The sequence below is a fragment of the Ammospiza nelsoni genome, chromosome 2 (genome assembly GCF_027579445.1).
Source record: "Ammospiza nelsoni isolate bAmmNel1 chromosome 2, bAmmNel1.pri, whole genome shotgun sequence".
Classification (NCBI taxonomy): Eukaryota; Metazoa; Chordata; class Aves; order Passeriformes; family Passerellidae; genus Ammospiza; species Ammospiza nelsoni.
In genome coordinates this window covers 53,581,120-53,590,363 of record NC_080634.1, presented here as the reverse complement: position 1 = coordinate 53,590,363, position 9,244 = coordinate 53,581,120, and positions in this window count along the sequence as shown.

The window sequence follows — 9,244 nt, the reverse complement described above, 5'->3', positions numbered from 1 at the left end:
TTTGTATAGGACATCCAAGCCATTTGATAAAAAAAATAAAGCAGAAGTAGTAAGTTTAAATGTAATCAAATAGAAAGGAAGGGGACTTATCTACTGCACTCCACATGGGAGTACAGATATATTTCTTGTCTGATCAAGTAGGATTAAAATCCAAGAAGATCTTTCCTGCAAAATCCCCAAGACAATAAATTAATCATCAGCCTTTGTATATAAGATGAATTACTTGGACAAACAGAAAACGTATACCAAAGCCAAGTGAAAAAACTACAAAGTTGCCAGAATTTTTGATTATTAAAAAAGAAAGTATGTTGGTGCACTTTTACCTGTGAATAAATTCTGCTGTAAATGCAAAATAATTCTGAAGAATCTTGTCATATAAGTGTATACTGAGTATCTTGACTGATGGAAAAGTTTTCACATACAAAGGGTAGATATGACTTTTGTTTTATTTTTGCTTGAAAACACAATACTTCCCTGCTAACCATTTTAAAGTCCTTACAATTTCAAAATAAATGAAAACAGAATTTCAGACACAAATATATGAATTTAAAATACATTTATCTACTGCAGCAATTTTCACCTAGATAATCTCTATCATTCGATAAGGAAAATTTCCTCATGTAAAATAGGAGTGAGGAGAAGGGAAGAATAAATTACTTCAGAAGGACTGTGAGCTGTAAACCTTTAGATTTCAAACACATACATAAGAAATCATGAGTAGATATAAAGATAAAATTAAAATCTTATCGTTAAAACTAACCCAATCTATTTCTAGATCTGTACTAAACACAAATCACAAGAGATGCACGCTCCCCTTCCAAAATATCAGACAATCCAACCATTATTTCAATCCCAAAGGAGGTACCCACAAGATGGCCATCTCCCTGTGCAACCTATATAAAGCAATATACATTTAGAGCAGATTAGTTAATTACTCATACTTTTCATTAATAAACTTATTTGCTGACTTTACCTGGCATCACAAAAAACATTCTGTTTCAGGTACCTGATGCCTGGGCTAGTTACACTACATATCCTATTAGTTTGTTTAAAGAAAAGAGGGCAGAAGATAGTTGCTTTTAATTCTGTTTCTGTTTTTCTCAGTCAAAAACTGAGCTTGATGAAATTAGTAAATAGAAAATGCTGGGTTTAGTATAGTTTAAAAAGGAAGAAAAACTTGGAAAATATTCTAGAACAAGCTTCAGCCTTTGAAGAAGAGAGCTGTAAATGTCACAGCCTTATATAAATCTTTGTGGCATATAAGCTGCTCAAAAATGAAATTCAGTAGCCCATCTTCCTCAGCTGCACATGCCCATGGTAATGATCCATCCTGAAAGGCAGCAGTGGAACAATGGAAGAACTTCAGAAATTCACTGTTATTACAGCCACCTGATAAGGTCTTCAGGGTGAGAGAAGTGGACGAGAAGCTTGGTTGATGATCAGAAGGCTGGATTTACTGATATATGATATATAATACATTATAACTATACTAAAAGGAATAAGGAGAGAAGTTGCAGAGGCTGCTAAGCCAAGAATAGAATAGGACAGAAGAATAACAAAGTTCTGTGTCCAGCAGAAAGCAAGGACAAACTCTCCTGTGAGTGGTCAGCAAATCCAAACACTCACAGAAGACCAATCACCACTACACCTGTTGCATTCCACACCAGCCGATAACAATTGTTTACATTCTTCTTCTGGGGCCTCAACTTCCCAGAAGATGAACAAATCCCAAAGAAAGGATTTCTATGAAAAAATGTCTGCGACACACTGTTTTATGTTTCAGAGTCAGAAGCTCTGAGAAAAATTCCAAACTCAGGCTACCCTGTTGTTTTAACTCTTTGGCAGACAATAAATTAGGTGGGAGTCTATGCCCTTCCCAAATGCAGGGGTTAATGGAGCCCTTTCCTTGTGGGAAGGCCTTATAATTGCTCTCCTATTGATGTTAATGGGAAACCAGGGATTTCCTTCCTGATGTTAATGCAGGGATTTCCTTCTCTCTGAGCAGAGTGCCTCTGGGCTTCCACACAGGTCCATGAGTGTGATTCATCAACAAGGGCTTTGGCTACCACTAATGAAGAAGGGGGGGAAAGAGAAAATTCAAGGTTTCAAGATGCTTTCCCATAGTTCCCTCTCCCATCAATTCTCATCTACTATCCATCAGCTGGCCACTAACCCTCCAGCTCTGTCTTTGCCTGAGCCACAGACAAATCCAGGGGCTTGTTATACTTTAGAAGAGCTTTAATGTAGGGTAGGAAAATCGTTGCCCTCCAGAGTGTAGAAGTCCATCCGAAAATCCTTCATTTTTTGCCTCACAATTGTCATGAGAAAAGACTACCGAAGGGTTAAAACTGCTGAGCCAGTTGGGAAAGAAAGTCTCCTGCTTATCTAGTGTGTTCACAAGTGATGCTTGCAGAATACGCCATGCTGTACTCGAAGGGGGCATGCTGCCCTTTTCTGCACAATTGAACTGGACTTTCTTCCAAACTCCTGACCTGGCTGGACTGAACTCTTGGGTGGTTCCCCTCCGCTCCATGAGAAGACCCCTCTTGCCTGTCTTCAACCACCGTGACGGACCAACAGAGATGCAAATCCCCTCATCAAGGAACCAAGAACCCCTCTGGCACCCTATTGTCACCCCCATGGCACCCCCCGGCAGCCTCCTTCCAGAGACTGGGACTGTACTCCCTCCCAACTCAGGGAGGGGGAAAAACCTACCTGTGAGCATTCGGCCATGAAAACAATGGACTTCTCCCCTCCATGGAAACCTAATTTCAGTTACCTTCCCCCAACCAAGAACAGTATATATATTGGGGTTCGGTCCGACTGTCCTTTGAGATCTCCCCAAGACGTGTACCAGCAAGTATCGGCGGCGGGACCGCGAAGACATCACGTTTTGGTAGCTATACCCCATTCCCTGACCTCCTTACCTCCTTTCCTCCCTTTTTCCTTGTCTTACCCCTCTCTTCCCCGGATCCCTTAACCAAACGCATATTTAGCTGTGGTTATAATCAATAAAATTGCACCTTGTTGATTTGTTACTGCAAAACCCCTGTGCCTTATGTTGGTTATTTTTGCACCCAAAAATCATTCGTCACCCGTTCATTTCAGGCGGACCTTCACACAGAGTAAAAAAGGGTAAAAGAGAGATAAAAATATTCTGAAATAGAATAAAATACAAGACCGCCACCTAATACACTCTTCCTGTTGTTGGACAGGTTGAAGGACTAACAAGTACACCCCCATAAATGTAGGTCTTTTCCTGCTGGAACACAGGTTCAGAATTTCATGTCCACAATGACTAGAATGAGTATAAACTTACTTAGAGAAGCATATTTCCCTCCTAATAATCATACAAGAACAAATATTGTATCTGCAGAGCAGAATACCAGTCTGGGATAAACTAGAAAAGTTGGGTTTGCTTTCCTTTTGGAATACAGATTCATCAGAAAGGATTTGCCATCCTACTAACCCTTCCTTGCTCACTGGATTTCAATCTAGTAGATTGTTGAATGTGAACAACCAGAGCTGTACATAGATGAAATCACTGTAGCACAAACACATTGCAGATATCTAACCTTACGCATATTAAGACTGCAATAATTTTTGGCTTTTTCACTTCAGAATATTTGTCATTTAGGACAAGAAGTGGAAGTAGAAACAAAATGGGAAGCATGGGTCTTTTAGAAGTAATGAAGAAATTATAGAATTGCTAGGTTTGATTATTAAAATTTTATAGTTTTAAGTATTCTCATATTAAAGATTTAACTATTTTCTTATTCTCAATTTTTCATAATTCTGCTATCCTTTTCTTCCTGGAGCAATAAATATGTAAAACGAAATTTTGTCTTCTCTCCCCACACCTGCAGTAGACTCACTGACTCCATATAGCTTTCTTTTAAAAGTAATTTAGAACCATCTAAACTCCAAAACCAGAGGTTTTCCAAACAGCAATCATTTCATTGACCACTAGCAAAGCCCAGTGTCATCCTGTATTCATTTCCAGTTGATCATTTGCCATTTTCCTGGCCTAGTTAAAAAAAAATCCTTATCCTGAAAGAGAGAGTCTCCTTGGGCTATTACCCAAAATGTTAGACAGGTCCAGGGGAATGTAATCTGATGAGCCTGAGGAGCTAGAGAACAGGGAGACACTAATGTACAGATAAATGCCACAAAGCAGAATCCTCTGAACAGCAAGGATATTTTGTACCTCTGTCAGTATTTTTTCACTTCATGTATTTAATAGTGTACTCTCATCACAGTAACCACAAAAGGAATTAGAATTTCTAAGGCTTTTCATGATCAGAGCAACTACTCTTTCCTTAGAAGTGTCAAATTATTATAACTGTCACTCTACTTTCATGTGCATTGAACTCACCACTGTAACAGGCATTAATTTTACTCCAGATTGAATTCACTGTCATATCCACTTCTCAGTCCAAAAGAAGGCTGTCAAAGTTATTCAAACTTATTCAAAGGTCTCTCAATTAAGATAATAAATCACAGTGTTTAGTCCCAAAACCACTGAACAGGAAACCACAGATAATGTGTTACAGAACTGTCAAACAAAGCTCTGTACACAAAGAAACGTGCTCACCATTCTCTAAGCTACCCCCAACAAACTGTGCTTCTCTGATATTCACAGAACAAAGTCACACAGCTCCTCCAAAACAGAACATCTCTTCTAGAGTGTAGGATGTGCAGCACACACTTGAGATCCATTTGAGATGTTCAAAAGATGCTCTGCTGCTGACTTCCTGTATCACTTCTAGCCATTTTCTCCTTGAGGAATTCAGGCCTCTGCAGTACAAGAGGCTGTGTAGGAGCCAGGGCTACTATAGCCAGTAGAATCCCAAGAACAAGACAGCCAAGCAGACCAAGATGTGACACAAATGACCTCTTCATTCTGATGGCAGCTTTGACTTCAGCTCCTCTGAGTATAATGGGAGCTTTCACACTTCTAGTGAAAGCAGGCACAATGAGGAAACCTAAAGTTATGGGTCTAAATCTGGAGAGGAGTTAGACCTTACTGTCAGATCAACAGGACATATAAACAAGCTAACAAGTTTACTTGGCTGAGATTTGTTGTCTACCTGTGAAAATGGATGTGTTAATAATTTCCCGACACTCAAGGACAGATATGAGATAAAAGTGAAAAAAAAAAATACTAATGGAAGTGAGGGAGAAAAAGGGATGTGCAATATCTGTGAGGAGCTTATCAAAGAGAACACAGCTGGGCTCTTCACAATGCTGCATTTTGGGAAGAAAAGATACAGTCATCAGTTGAAAAAGGATACTCAAGCTGGCTCTATAAACTTTTGCCCTGTGAGGATAGTGAACATTGGAAGAGGCTGCCCAGAGAGATTGTGCCATGTCTGCCCTAAATGGTTTTCAAAAACAGGTGGAATGAAGTTCTGAGCAGACAGCTGGGCCCTCATGGCTGACCACTGCATGCTACAGTTTGGAACAGTCACCTTCTGAGTTACTCCGGCAGAGAAATCTGTCATCTCTAGTCTACTATGGAAATTCAGAATTAGTTTTCTGCATTCTTTCTCCATATGGGAAAGGCTTCAGCTGAGCAGTCTTGAAGTCAAAAGTCCTACTGTTAGATTCTCCTTTTCTGCCATTTCCTCTTTAAAAAAGTGAGGGGAATGCGTAATTCTAAATATTGTACCCTACTGATGCTTCCAAGAAAGCACATCTTAGCTGGTTTTGGACCTTTTATGTGTCAAAAGCCTCGGAGATATGTTATCACTGCTGCCAGTACAGAACAGCAAGGCACCAGGTGGTACACAGTTATGTTTATTGAAGGACAGATCACATTCCTCCCTGAAAAAGTACAAAGACAAACCACCTGCCCTTTTAAACAGTGATTTCATATCAGCATTTTAATTTCCACTTGATACTGATCTCCATAAGCATTAAGGCATAACCTTTGTCAGAAGCCCGTGTTTACCCACCACAATTTCATTATTAATATAATTTTAATATGGAGCATTTGATGTACGAGTACAACTGGGACAAGTCCCTATGGCTAATATTCATTTTAACTATTATGTTGCTGAGGGCTATCTGCAGCTGCATCAAAGACAGTATGAATACACAGAAGAGTGCTGAGTCCACAGAGCCATGAGAGCATGAGCTGGCTTTTATTCTCTTCTCTTCTCTTGCATCAGCAGCATTTCCAAACCACGTTTTAATGAGTGCCACCATGAGCAAAAACAATCAATTGGATAGTCAGCAAGCCCTCCAGCTATATCCTGATTAGGCAGAAGTGGTAGGTAAAGAGCCATATTTTTACTCATATCCTGGGAAAATGTGTAAAAAACAATGTCATATGAGTTCTGCCCTACCAGTTCTACAGTGTTTCATAAAAATCATACTATTGCATCTTCTCATGCACTTATCTGCCCTTCCCATTTCTGAGGCAGCAGAATCCTTACCTGTATTGCTTAACAGACACCCATATTTCCCTTAGGTGTCATCATAGACAAAAGCCTCTCTTAAAAAATTTAAAAGAAAATAAAAATCAAAATGACATATTAAAACAAAACACCTGCACAAACCTAAATTTTCTTTTAACAATTTTCTTAAACATACTTCCTTTCCAGTCATGGAAGGGGATTGCCAATGACTCACTCTTTCAATGTTATATCTATCATAGCTCTCATCACTTCTCATCATGTTGTCACTAACAATATTTAACTAAAACCACAAAAGGGTGAAGGTTAAAGCAGAAAAGACATTAAACATTTCTGCCTTCCCAGCCCCAGTGGTGGCTAAATTGGTTTTTCTTTCTTTTAGGCACACATAGAAATATTTTCATGTTTATAGTCTTACAACTAACATATTGTTTTCTTATATCATATACATTTTAACACCTGCTAATTGTTCAGAAAAAATGCTCAGAATATCTTCAGAAAGCTATGTTGAAATAGGTTTACCTTTACAGGTTAAAAAAAAGCCAAAGTAACAGAAGAGCTGAAGGCAACATACTCAGCTTCAGGACTTCTATTTATCAACCACCCACACAGAAAGCTTGATTTTCAGACATAAAGAGCTCAGCCCCTGGATTCCCATTTGTCACAATTACCATGAAAAACTGAAGAGGCTTAACCTGCCCTAGTAGGAACACAATTGAATCCAGGCACTCCTGAGCATCTAAACCATCAACAGCAGATATCTCTGACCCACAGCTTTTATCCAGAGATGCCCCAGGGCAAAACAGTGCTGTATGACAGACTAGAAACAAAGTATTTTAAATCTCCTCTTTTCCTCCGGAGGAGCCTTACTCCTGGTAGGGCTGGCATCAAGCCCCAAAGACTTATAAGGTTTTACTTTGTTTCTGAGTTTGGTTTGGTTTTTGTTTTGTGTTTTTCCTTTTTTTTTCCCTCCCCCTCCCTCACTGCTTTATTCTTCTGGTTGTGCAAGCAGTTTCAAATGCTCTAACTCACACGAGTAAAGTCTTCTGGAGAAGGGAAGATTACACAGATTATTTAATGAGAGTCAGATTTATCCTCCCCATATTCCCTCCTTCTAGCTTCACTATCCTTCGTTCTTGGCAAGCTCCAAACAACCACCTATCCCTGCACCTCATCTATTGCTAGTTGTCTTTGTTCTTGACCAGATCCCTTCTCTGAACAGATGTCACCAATCCCAGATGCCGGTTTTGGTTTGGTTTTTTTTTTTGTTTTTTTTTTTTTTGCAGAAGAAGGGAGGTAAAATTAGGCCATTCAAACACCAAACCAGAAAACTCTGAGTCACAAACACACAAGCTTTCCTGCTATATGACACTTTAACATGCTTTTTTGTTCCTCTTACTAAACATCAACTGACATGGCTGTGAGGGATTATTATAACCTTCATTTTTGCAGGCAGAGAAACTAAGGAAATGATGCCTCACATCATTCCTTCAAGCAGGCCTGGAAGTTCTGACACTCCCACCTACTCCAATGGGAATATAGATTAGCTCAACACTGAGTGCCTTTGAAAACCCTACCTCACATTTCTGCCTCAAAGCAACTCAAAACCTAACTCCCAGGCTCCTTTTAGTCAGTAAGCACTGCATCTGTTTCTAGGAAGTCATAAACACAGCATTTTGCAAAACAACTGTGCAAAATCTCTGGAAAGATTAAAAAAAAATATAAAAATGCATAAAGCTACTGCACTTAGGTAATGTCAATGTGGACTTTAAGCCATTACCCATAAAATACATCAAAGGGCAAAAAAGCATACAGTTGCAGCTGCTCATCTGCTCAACACATCTAATGCAATATGCAGTCTTTTCCAGAAATGGAAATCAATTATGCCTAGAATTATTAATGCAGAGGCAATATGTAAATATGCAGAACTGCCAGCCCTGGAGTGAACAGAATGCAGCCTTCTTGTTGGATTGCTGCTGAGACATTTTTACAGCATTGGTTCCTATGAAAGTTTAAGTAAATATGTTTACATAGTAATTTCAAATGCAAAAACGATTTTAAGTTACTGCCATAACCAAGATTAATAATACAATGTTTTGCAAAATGTCAGATGACCAAAAAAATTGCAGCATATGTCCCCCTTATATGCTAGAGGTGGAGCCTGCCACTACTTTGAAAATCCAAAACCTTTCTGAGGATCCAGACAGCCACATCTCTACTCTTGGTACGTTACAACACTTCAATTCCTGCAATACTGATAAGCTTTCCCTAAATAATGTCAAAGAAACATTACTATGGTTTACAACAACCCATTGCTATATTAGCAGTGCAATCAGATAAAATAAATCAGAGATGAGTGACTCAGTTAATCATCTTCTTACTGCACTTCAAAATGAAAACAAGCTGCTCAGTGAAATGGACAAGTATTACCACTGATTCTGACAGTTTTTAAGTGTCTAAATAACTTGGGAGTGCGAGTCTCTAAAATTGCAAAAGTCCTAGACTTCTTAGTCATTCAGGCACTCCTGAAAACTGATTAGTGGGAAAGAAAGAGGCAAACTTTAAAACAGCTTTCCTTTCCTTATTCCCAAGGCCTGGCCTCCCTCCAGACTGCAGTGCACAGGGATGCAGTCAGTCTGTAATGGCTTGCCTGTGACACTCTACCTCCCCCATGCCTCCCTCTGCTCTGGTGTGGGACCCTTTCCCAGTGCTGCAGAGGAATCCTTTGCCCCCAGCCTCAGTCTTCCCTCCGGTATTTTCCTCCTTTCTCACATACACTTGCCCTGAGGAGCCATACATTGGCTGCAGGGTTCAGCTGTGCCCTG